Here is a 10,302-nt window from a genome sequence, read left to right as displayed (position 1 = left end):
GCTCCAGAGCCCAGGATTTCACTTTACACCTCTGATGTGGGGCTGCCCTAAATCAGCAAGGCCCTTCCAAAGAGAAAAGAAAAAATTATAATAATAAATGTACCTAGAGTTCAAAGCCACTAATGTGGCTCCAGAATATTAGGACATGGTCTTTGTTTCCAGGGCTCTGAACAGGGATATTTCAAGAGAAAATTTAAGGGAGCACTTCCAGAATGCATTTTGCTCACACTCACTTCTAAACCATTGAACCTATATAGGGAAATCAGAGCAGGGTCCAGGTTTAAGTTAAATTATAATAATATTGATAGTAGTTGTAATAATATTAGCTCTTATTAGGAGTTTGCTATGTACCAGACCGTGTGCTAAGAGTTTTCCAGGCCATCATCTCATTTCATTTTCAAAAAAAGTCAAGAGCAGGACTTCCCTGGTGGTCCAGTGGATAAGACTTTGCGCTCTCAATGCAGGGGGCCTGGGTTCAATCCCTGGCTGGGGAACTAAGATCCCGTATACCACAACTAAGCCCATGTGACACCACTAAAGATGCCCACATGTTTCAACAAAGATCTAGAGCAGCCACAAATTTTTAAAAAGTAAATAAACCAAGAGATATGAAGTGCTAAGATCTACAATATACAGAAGAGCCATCAGAGGCTCAGAGAGGTCAAGGGGCTTGCCCGAGGTCACACAGCTAGTAAAGAGCCAGATCAGGATTCTGACCCTAAAGTGCATGCTTCAGAGAGCTCTCTGCCACTCCCAAAGTCAAAGAGTAAAGACTTCTCAACTTTGAGGGAGATTTGGACTTCTCTTCCCTTTTCTAAAACCCTACAAGAGCCATCACAAAGAACATTGGTGGAAACAATTGACGACTAGAAAGTTAACCCTGAAAATTCATTGGAAGGACTGATGCCGAATCTCCAATATTTTGGCCACCTGATGCAAAGAGCTGATTCATTGGAAAAGATCCTTATGCTGGGAAAGACTGAGGGCAGGAGGAGAAGAGGGCAACCAAGAATGAGATGGCTGGATGGCATCACCAACTCAATAGACATGAGTCTGAGCAAGCTCCAGGAGATGGTTAAGGACAGGGAAGCCTGGGGTTCTACAGTCCACAGAGTCACAAAGAGTCAGACATGACTCAGTGACTGAACAACAAGAAAGCTAACAGAAGGCTCAGTGGTGAATTCCCCTCTGCGTACACTCTGGGGCTGCACACACAGGCTACAAAAGAAAGGTGACAAAAACAGGGATCTTTTAGCACAAGGCCCGGACAACAATGCATGACATTGTAGGCTGAGGCAACTGAACCTGAGAACCCTGGGGACCTGGCCACATCTCTCTAATCGGATCTGAAAACCACATTCCTACGGTTCTCCCAGGTTGCGGCAAATTCCTTTGGCTTATTAAGCAGGTATGACCTGCCTTTTTTGATATAAAAACAATAGGCTATGTGCCTGGCTGGGCTGAGACCTAACAGAAAATAAAAAGTCAGCAGCACAAAGCCTATCACCTCCAACTCACATCTGGAATGCATTTTCTATTGATATAAAAATGGATATGTGGATAATGCATATGTGTATTTATGAATCTGGTGTATTAATCACAAAGGTCACAGTGAGAAAGGGCCATTCCGACGCCAAAACCAGCCCCCGTGATGAGCTTTCAGATGACTCTGGGGTTGGCTTATCCCAACCAAGGCCAAAGCCTCATACACACACCCTCTTCCACACCAAGCTGGTCTCCAACACCCAGCCAGACTAACGATGGGCGTGTTTTCTCTAGTGTCTTGGAGCACATAACATTAAAAAACAGAATATGCTTGTGAGATCTGCTGATTCCAACCACTTCGAATGACAGCTCTTAATTAACCGAAAGCTGGTTTCCTTGGAAAACTGCATTTTACAAGACAGCTGGTGGATTTCTTTATTTCACTTATTCAGTCAAGAAATACATTTTGAGCACTTACTGTGTGCCAATAATGTTTCCAGGTGCTGGAGATAGAGTTACCAACAAGACACATAAAGGCCTGTACTCTTGGAGGTTCCTAACTAGTGGGACATATAATATACCAATAACTGAAGAAATATAGAATATAATTGTGACAGACAGGTTCTTCATTCCCCCTTCCATCGTTCCTGCTACCCAGTGTTCACAGCTTTGTGTAATTTCCTCCCCTTTGGTATGAATGGGACTTGTTTCTTTCTTTTTTTTTTTTTTTTTTTAATTTTTTTTTTTTAAGTTAATTTGCTTTATTTATGGCTGTGCTGGGTCTTCATTGCTGTGTGTGGGCTTTCTCTAGTTACAGAGCCAGGGCTACTCTTCCTTATCAGGCATAGACTTCTTGCACTGACTTCTCTTGTTGAGAAGTACAGGTTCTAGACAAGGGGGCTCAATAGTTATGGTTGCTGCTGCTGCTAAGTCACTTCAGTCGTGTCTGACTCTGTGCGACCCCATAGATGGCAACCCACCAGGCTCCCCCGTCCTTGGGATTCTCCAGGCAAGAACACTGGAGTGGGTTGCCATTTCCTTCTCCAATATGTGAAAGTGAAAACTGAAAGTGAAGTCGCTCAGTTGTGTCCAACTCTTAGCGACCCCATGGACCGAAGCCCACCAGGCTCCTCCAACCACGGGATTTTCCAGGCAAGAGTACTGGAGTGGGGTGCCATTGCCTTCTCCGAATAGTTATGGTACATGGGGCTTATTTGCTCTGAAGCATGTGGGATCCCCCCAGACCAGAGATGGAACCCACGTCCCCTGCATTGGCAGGCAGATTCTTAACCGCTAGACCACCAGGGAAGTCCCACGACTTGCTTCTAGCCAGTAAAATATGGCAGTAGTGGTGGACTGTTGTTTCTGTGCCTTCACATAAGACGATCTTGCTAGCTGACTCACTCTGAAGACTGTCCTGCCTGGTGTGATGAAGGGAGCAGTTGTATCAGTCAACTTACAGGCAGCCTCTAGGAGCTGGGTGGCCTCCAGCTGACACTGATTTCTGTCCCTATGACTACAAGGAAATAAATTATTCCAATAACCTTAGTGAGCTTGGAAGTGGATCCTTACCAAGTCGAGCCCCTAGATGAGAATGCAGCCCAGACAGCACATTGATAGCAGGCTTTTGAGACCCTAAGCAGAAGACTCAGATTCTTGATGCAAAGAAACTGTGAAATAATAAATGTGTGCTTTTTAAAAATATTTATTTACCTGACTGTGCCAGGTCTCAGTTGTGGCATGCAAGATCTTCAGTCTTCTTTGAAGCTTGTAGGATCTTTAGTTGCAGCATGCGAACTCTCAGTTTTGACGTATGAGATCGAGTTTCCTGACCAACGATCAAACCCTGAGTCCCCTGCATTGAGAGCACAGAGTCTTAGCCACTGGACCATCAGTGAAGTGAAGTGAAGTGTTAGTTGCTCAGTTGTGTCTGACTGTTTTCGACCCCATGGACTGTAGCCTACCAGGCTCCTCTGTCCAAGGGATTCTCCAGGCAAGAATACTGGAGTGGGTAGCCATTCCCTTCGCCAGGAGATCTTCCCAACCCAGGGCTTCTTTACCAGCTGAGGCACCAGGGAAGCCCACTAGACCATCAGGGAAGTCCTAAATGTGTGCTGTTTTAAGCCGCTCAGTTGGTGGTGATTTTTTTTTTCATGCAACAATAGAAAATTTATGGAACAATTGTATAAAGGAATAAGTGCTCTTGAAAAAAATAATAAAGTAAAGGAATAGAGTGAGGGTGGAGGGTCCTTTTGCACAGCTGCCCAGAGATAGTCCCTCTGATGATTAGGTGACATTTGAGCAGAGACCATCAAGAGGGAACAGTGCTAGGGGGAAAAAGAAGGGCAAACACATGGTTTCTTCTTCATTGAGGAAGAGAGGAGTTCATGTACTTGAGAAATAGCCAGGAGGCAAAGTGGTCAGAGTCAAAGGAAAGAGTGATAGGAGCCAGTGAGTCAGTGGTCAGATTATCCAGTGCTTTGTGGTTCACGGCAAGGACTTTGGATTATAGGCTAAGAATACTGGGAGGCAACTAGAAGGATATAAGATTCATGGTTGGTTTGTTTTGTTTCATTTGGCCGCGCCATAGCATGTGGAATCTTAGTTCCCAGACCAGGGATCAAACCTGCACCCCCTGTACTGGGAGTGCAAAATCTTAACCACTGAATCACCAGGGAAATCCCAAGATTCCTCTTTTTATTTAAAGATTCTCTGGCTGCACCATGCTGAGAAAACCTGAAAAGGAGGAGAGATGGAATCACAAAGACCAGATAGGAGGCCATGGTCATTGTCCTTATAAAACGCTGATGGCTTGGACTTGAGTAGTAGTGGAACGAAGAGAAGCAATAGATTTGGGGTTCATGTCTCTGTGGTTCCCTCCTTTCTACAATATGCTTCTCAACTTCCAGCCACTTTGGAAGTCTGAAAAGTCTAACCTCTTGAATCCTCAGCCCAGCAAGATGGCCAGTTTCTGCTCATTTTCTATCCCATAAATAACCATGGAATTAACCAAAGTCTTCAGGAAAAAGTCTAGGATCAACTTAAGGATCTCCTTCGCTTCTCCCTAGCATTTCATATTCCCACCAATTCTATCTGTGCTGGTGCATTCCAATTCTTATAAACAGTTGTTACATGTATTTATGTCAGCATTTCTCAGTGTTTCGGGAGGAAAGTTATTTTAATCCAAGCTACAATGGAACCTTCTTTTTCGCTGACGTCTTTTCCAATGTCTGGTTCAAATCAATCACTTTACTATAGGTGTTATGAGCCCAAGACTGCCTGGATTAAAATCCCATTTCTGATACCTTCCAGCTCTGAGTCTGAGATGAATCATTCAACTTCTCTGAGCCTCAGTTTCCTCGTCTGTAAAATTGGAAGAAAAATAGTTCCTATCTCAGGAATTGTGGACAGTAAATAGGACGATACACATAGTAAGTATTTATATTCTTTACTCTTATTTATACCATAGCTAGGAAAGGAAGACCCACCTTGACAGCTGGCAAGTTAGCGGCAGAACCTAAAACTCAGATCCTAGGACTTCCCTGGTAGTCTGGTGGCTAAGACGCTGCAGTCCCAATGTAGGGGGCCTGGGTTTGATCTCTGGTCAGAGAACTAAGATCCCACATGCCACAACTATTTTTACTTTTATTTATAAAAATAAAACTCAGGTCTCCCAAATTTTAGTCCATATATATAGAAAAATATCAGCATGGAGATAATACCTATAAGGATGTGGATTTCCTAGAACACCCATCAATATTATTAACATAGAGTAACATAGAGTACTTTGATAACCATTCTCCCGAAGAGTAGAGTATTGATGGTATGGGAAATCAGACAGGTAAATTTGGCTAGAGAAGAGAGAGAGGAAAATCTGGACCATAGGAGTTAGGTCTATGGAGGGACTCTGATGAGCCAGGCATACAAAAGCCAGTTGTGCATCTGGTTCCCATCATGTCATGGTCTACATTGGGATTTGGGCTTCCCAGGTTGCAGAAGTGGTAAAGTGGTAAAGAACCCGGCTGCCAATGCAGGAGATGTAAGAGATGCAGGTTCAATCCTTGGGTCTGAAAGGTCCCCGGGAGGAGGGCATGGCAGCCTGCTCCAGTATTCTTGCCTGGAAAACCCCATGGATGGAGTCAGGCAGGCTACAGTCCACAGGGTTGCAAAGAGTCAGACACAACTGAAGTGACGTAGCATGCACACACTGCATTGGGAGAGTTCATATACTCGGGCTTTGTAAAGTTTACACTTAAGCCTTGACGTAGACCTGGAACCCTGGAGGAAGGATGGGTCCAGGTGCATTCCCATTTCTGTGCAGCTTCGCAGGCGCCCAGCTCCCATAATCCTCTGAAAATGGGAGGACACCCTCTAACGCAGTCTGTCCTGCTTCCCATCTGATTCCTCTCCTCTGCCCACCACAGGGAGACAGCAGGCCTCCCGGCCAGAAACTCAGAGGATGCCAATGCCATTCTGGCACCGCTCACAGCTCGCTCCACGGTCCTGGGAAAACGACGGAATTCCCCAGCACACTCATCTCCCCGTTGCCAGAAGAGAAACAATAAAATCCGCTTCCCAGAGAGCCGAGGGAATTAATGACTTGAGCGTTTATTAAGTGCTTTGAAGATGCAATGTGTGAAGTGTTCAGTTTTTCCCTCCCTTGCCTGCAGGTTTTCCGAAGGAGGACAAGGATTCACTAAGAGCCAAGTCCCTGGCGTGCATGGAAACTTCAGGACGCTTCCTAAGGGCACAAGTAGCATATTAACTCTCACTCGAGTTTCAGCCTGGGAAGCACAGGGATGCAGAGTCTGCAGTAACTCTCACAGATTGGCTGAATTCTGCTCCAACAGCACATCTGCAATGTTCTCTTTTTTAAATATTTGGTTCTGCTGGATCTTAGGACTTCCCAAGTGGCTCAGATGGTAAAGAATCTGTCTGCAGTGCAGGAGATTCAGGTTCAATCCCTGTGTCAGGAAGATCCCCTGGAGAAGGGAATGGCTACCCACTCTTGTACTCTTGCCTGGAGAATTCCATGGGCGGAGGAGCCTGGTGGGCTACAGTCCAAGGGGTCACAAAGAGTCAGACATGACTGAGCAGTGAGGCACAGCGGCACAGCCAGATCTTAGTTGCAGCATGCGGGATCTATTTCCCTAACGAGGGATCGAACCCAGGGATCCCTGCTTTGGGAGCACAGAGTCTTAGCCACTGGACCATCAGGGAAGTCCTGGAAAATCTGAAACTTTCACAGAGCTGCATCCATATCTTCATTCATTTATTCAACAAGTTAAAAAAATATTTTTTATATTGGAATGTAGTTAATTTACATGGTGTTAGTTTCAGAGGTACAGCAAAAGTGATTTAGTTATACATATTCATACATCTCTTATTTTCCAGATTCATTCCCCATACAGGTTATTACAGAGTATTGAGTTCCCTGTGCTACAGAGTAGGTCCTTGTTGATTATCTATTTTATATATATATATATATAATATATATATATATATATATATATAAAATGAATATATGCTCATCTTCCAGGGAAGATGCCCTGGAGAAGGGAAAGGCTACCCACTCCAGTGTTCTGGCCTGGAGAATTCCATGGACTTTATAGTCCATGGGGTCACAAACAGTCAGACACGACTGAGGGACTTTGACTTACTTGAATAGAGACATAGATAGTTATATTCCACAAATATTTATCAAACACGTTCTGTGTGGCAGGAATTCTCTGGGACACAGCAATAAACAAAACTTCAAAAATCCCTTCATTGTAGAATTAATATTCCACTAGAAGGTTGTGGGATGGGAGTGGAGGACACATGATAAAACAAGAAAGGCAAGTAATACAGAGTCTGTGAGATGGTGAAATGTGTTAAGAAGGAAAATAAGGGAGAGTGGTGAAGGGGGGTTGCCATTTGATGAAAGGTGGACTGGGGAGGTGACATTTGAGTAAAAACGTGGGAGAAGGGAGGGAGGGAGCCAGGGGGACACGTAAGGACAGAGTGTTCCAGGAAGAGGGAACATCGTGAACGAAGGTGCTGAGGCAGGACTTATCTGGAGTAGAGCAAGTCAAGCTGTGTGACCAGAGCAGAGGAAACTAGAAGAGTAGTGGGAGATAAAGACAGATGGGCAACCGGAGAGAGGAGTTCTGCAAGTCACAGGACGTTTCATAAGTCATTAATACTCTGACTTTCATCTGAGCGTAGTATAAACCCACTGGTAGTAAATGGATGGATGGCTAGATGTTGGATATATTGGATGGGTGGATGGATGATGTTTGGATAGATATGTGGATGGATGGACGTTTGGATAGACATTTGAATGGATGGATGGATGGAAGGATGGATGTTGGATATATTGGATGGTTTGGATGAACGGATGGATAGATGATGTTAGGATAAGATATTTGGATGGAAGGATGCTGGATATATTGGATGGTTTGGATGGATGGATGGTTAGATGGATGGATGGATTTTGGATATATTGAATGGTTTGGATGAATGGATGGATAGATGATGTTTAGATAGATATTTGGATGGATGAGTGGATGGGTGGATGGATGGATGATGTTTGGATGGATATGCTTGCCAAATTCTCTCTCTCTCTCTCTTTTTTTTTTTTTTTTAGTATTTATTTAGGCTGTGCCAGGCCTTAGATGTGGCATATGGGATCTTTACTTGCACCTGCCAGATTCTTGATTGCAAACAACTGACCCTAAGTGAGGCAGAAAATAAATGTTTGGGATACCAGGTAACTAAGAATCTACAAGAAAAATTTGAGAGGAAAAGTGACATCACTGCGCTCGGTGTCTTCTGTTCGGCCGTCCAGATCTACCCTCTACCTTTCTCCCACGTGCTCTGTGCCCAGGAGGCTGATCCGTATGGGCCAACTCAGTGTTTGCTCTGGCTCTGGCATGAGATCAGAGGGAGGGCGGTGTGTGTGGACAAGGTATTTATCCTCGGGTCCTTTCCACACCAGGTCATCACAGGTTGACTGTGTCCCTCACTCAAGGCCACAGTTGCTGTCAGGAAACCTCTCTCCACACTATCTCTGAACTCTGAAAACGGCTTGCCTTCCCTCACCCCTTCATGCCTAGGAGTGGTAATATGTCCAGTTCCAGGGTACCAAACCATTCCTTTTCCTAAACATAGCCTCCGTTCACTGTTCCTTTGTGAAATTCTATCTTCAAATTCCCTTGTTTCAGTAGGGCATCCATTTGCTGCTGTTTCCTGTTACTGCTGATTTATTCACCTTTGCACCTTTGCATAACACTAGTGCCTAGCTCACTGACTGTTGTGTTAGAGGAATAGATGAATAACTGATGGATGGATGGAGAGATGGACAGAGAGATGCAAGGATTTGACAAGAGTGGTCAGGATTCTTGGTTCCAAACAACTAACTTCAACTGAAGCAGAAAATAAATATTCACGATAGTGGGTCATTCTTAGAATCTGCAAGAAGAATAGTGGGCAAGAGACAAGGGAGGCTAAGAGGCTGAAATTCCAGCTCTTCAGCGCAGCAGGAGCCCTACTCTTCTCATCACCACCACTGCTCACCGCCCCCAGGACAACTGCTAAACTGCATCAACTCACTCCAGGATTTCTGTCCTGGGCAGATATCTATTAGGCCCAGCACTAATCTCTTGGCACATCCTAGTTTCTAGGGAAAGGAGAGATGAAATCCTCTCCCCTTGATTTTGTAGAGGGAGACAGGAGCTGTCTCCCACCTATTGTGGAATTTCTCCAAAGAAGAAAGATATTTAGATAATATGTGGCTATGGATCAAATGATAGATCAAAGATAGATAGATAAGTAGGTAAGTATACAACATAGTGAATAGGTAATATTGAACTTGACTCACTGAAGACATACTTAATAAGTGGTTTTGGGAACTGTCTGGTAGTTCAGTGGTTAAGACTCTGAGTTTCCACTACGTGGGGCAAGCCCTGGCTGGGGATCCAAGATCCCACACGTTGTATTACACAGCAAAAAAAAAAGAAAACAAATACGTGGTTTTGTGAACAAATAGCCCTGTGAAAAAGACATCAATACAACAGGATTATGAGACTTCCTGAGCCTCAGCAAGCTTTCGTACTGATGGATAAAAAACAGTAAAGACAAAAAAAAAAAAAAAAAAAAAAAAAAAAACAGGCATTAGAGATTAAAGAAATCTGAGAAGGCAGAATTTCCAAGAATGGATATTTATGAATCTAGTGCTTTTTGGTACTCTATGAGGGAGGGACATGCTCCATGATCAATACTGCCTTCATGACACCCCCTTAGAGTCACATGAGGCATGAGCACAGTAAAGTCTCCAAAAACTCTTGTAAAAATTGTTTAAATGTGTTGGATTTTCTTTATCATTCCAACGTGATTCACCATAGAATCATTTTCCACATAACAGCCTGGAGATTGAGGGGGTCTGTGAAAGGAAAGCTCTTATCAGATGTTGGGAATAATATGGATGGGGTGTCAGGGTGGAGCTCTGTTAGAGAAAACTTCATTTTGGAACATGATCTCTCACTGTCATGGAGGGGTGGGGGAGGCAGAAACCATAACCTGAGAAGACCTGGGTTGATAAGGACATTCATATTCAAGATGCAAAGCTCGAGACCAGGACTTCCTGGAACGGGACTTCCTTCTTGAGCCTAGATGTTCTCTGCAGTTGGTGGTGAGTTTGAGGGGTCTGGGGAGGGACTGAGATGCCCAAGATCCATCTATTCCCTGTGGAAAACGCAGGCAAAAGACTCGACCAACTAGTGCAGCTGCTCCTGGAACCTCAAGTGGTTCAAACTGAAAGAATGCTCTAGACAAATC

At 44.2% G+C, this 10,302-nt stretch overlaps 1 non-coding gene across 1 annotated transcript; it reads left to right on the top strand.

The window, feature by feature from the left end:
* The first annotated feature begins 421 nt into the window (after positions 1 to 421).
* On the top strand, positions 422 to 494 carry TRNAE-CUC (transfer RNA glutamic acid (anticodon CUC)). Its single transcript has one exon. It is a non-coding gene; the product is annotated as a tRNA-Glu (tRNA).
* Positions 495 to 10,302: the final 9,808 nt, after the last annotated feature.

Source organism: Muntiacus reevesi, chromosome 13 (genome assembly GCF_963930625.1).
Source record: "Muntiacus reevesi chromosome 13, mMunRee1.1, whole genome shotgun sequence".
NCBI lineage: Eukaryota > Metazoa > Chordata > Mammalia > Artiodactyla > Cervidae > Muntiacus > Muntiacus reevesi.
The sequence above is the reverse complement of the archived record's forward strand: the minus strand, read 5'-3'. Positions and strand labels throughout refer to the sequence as shown.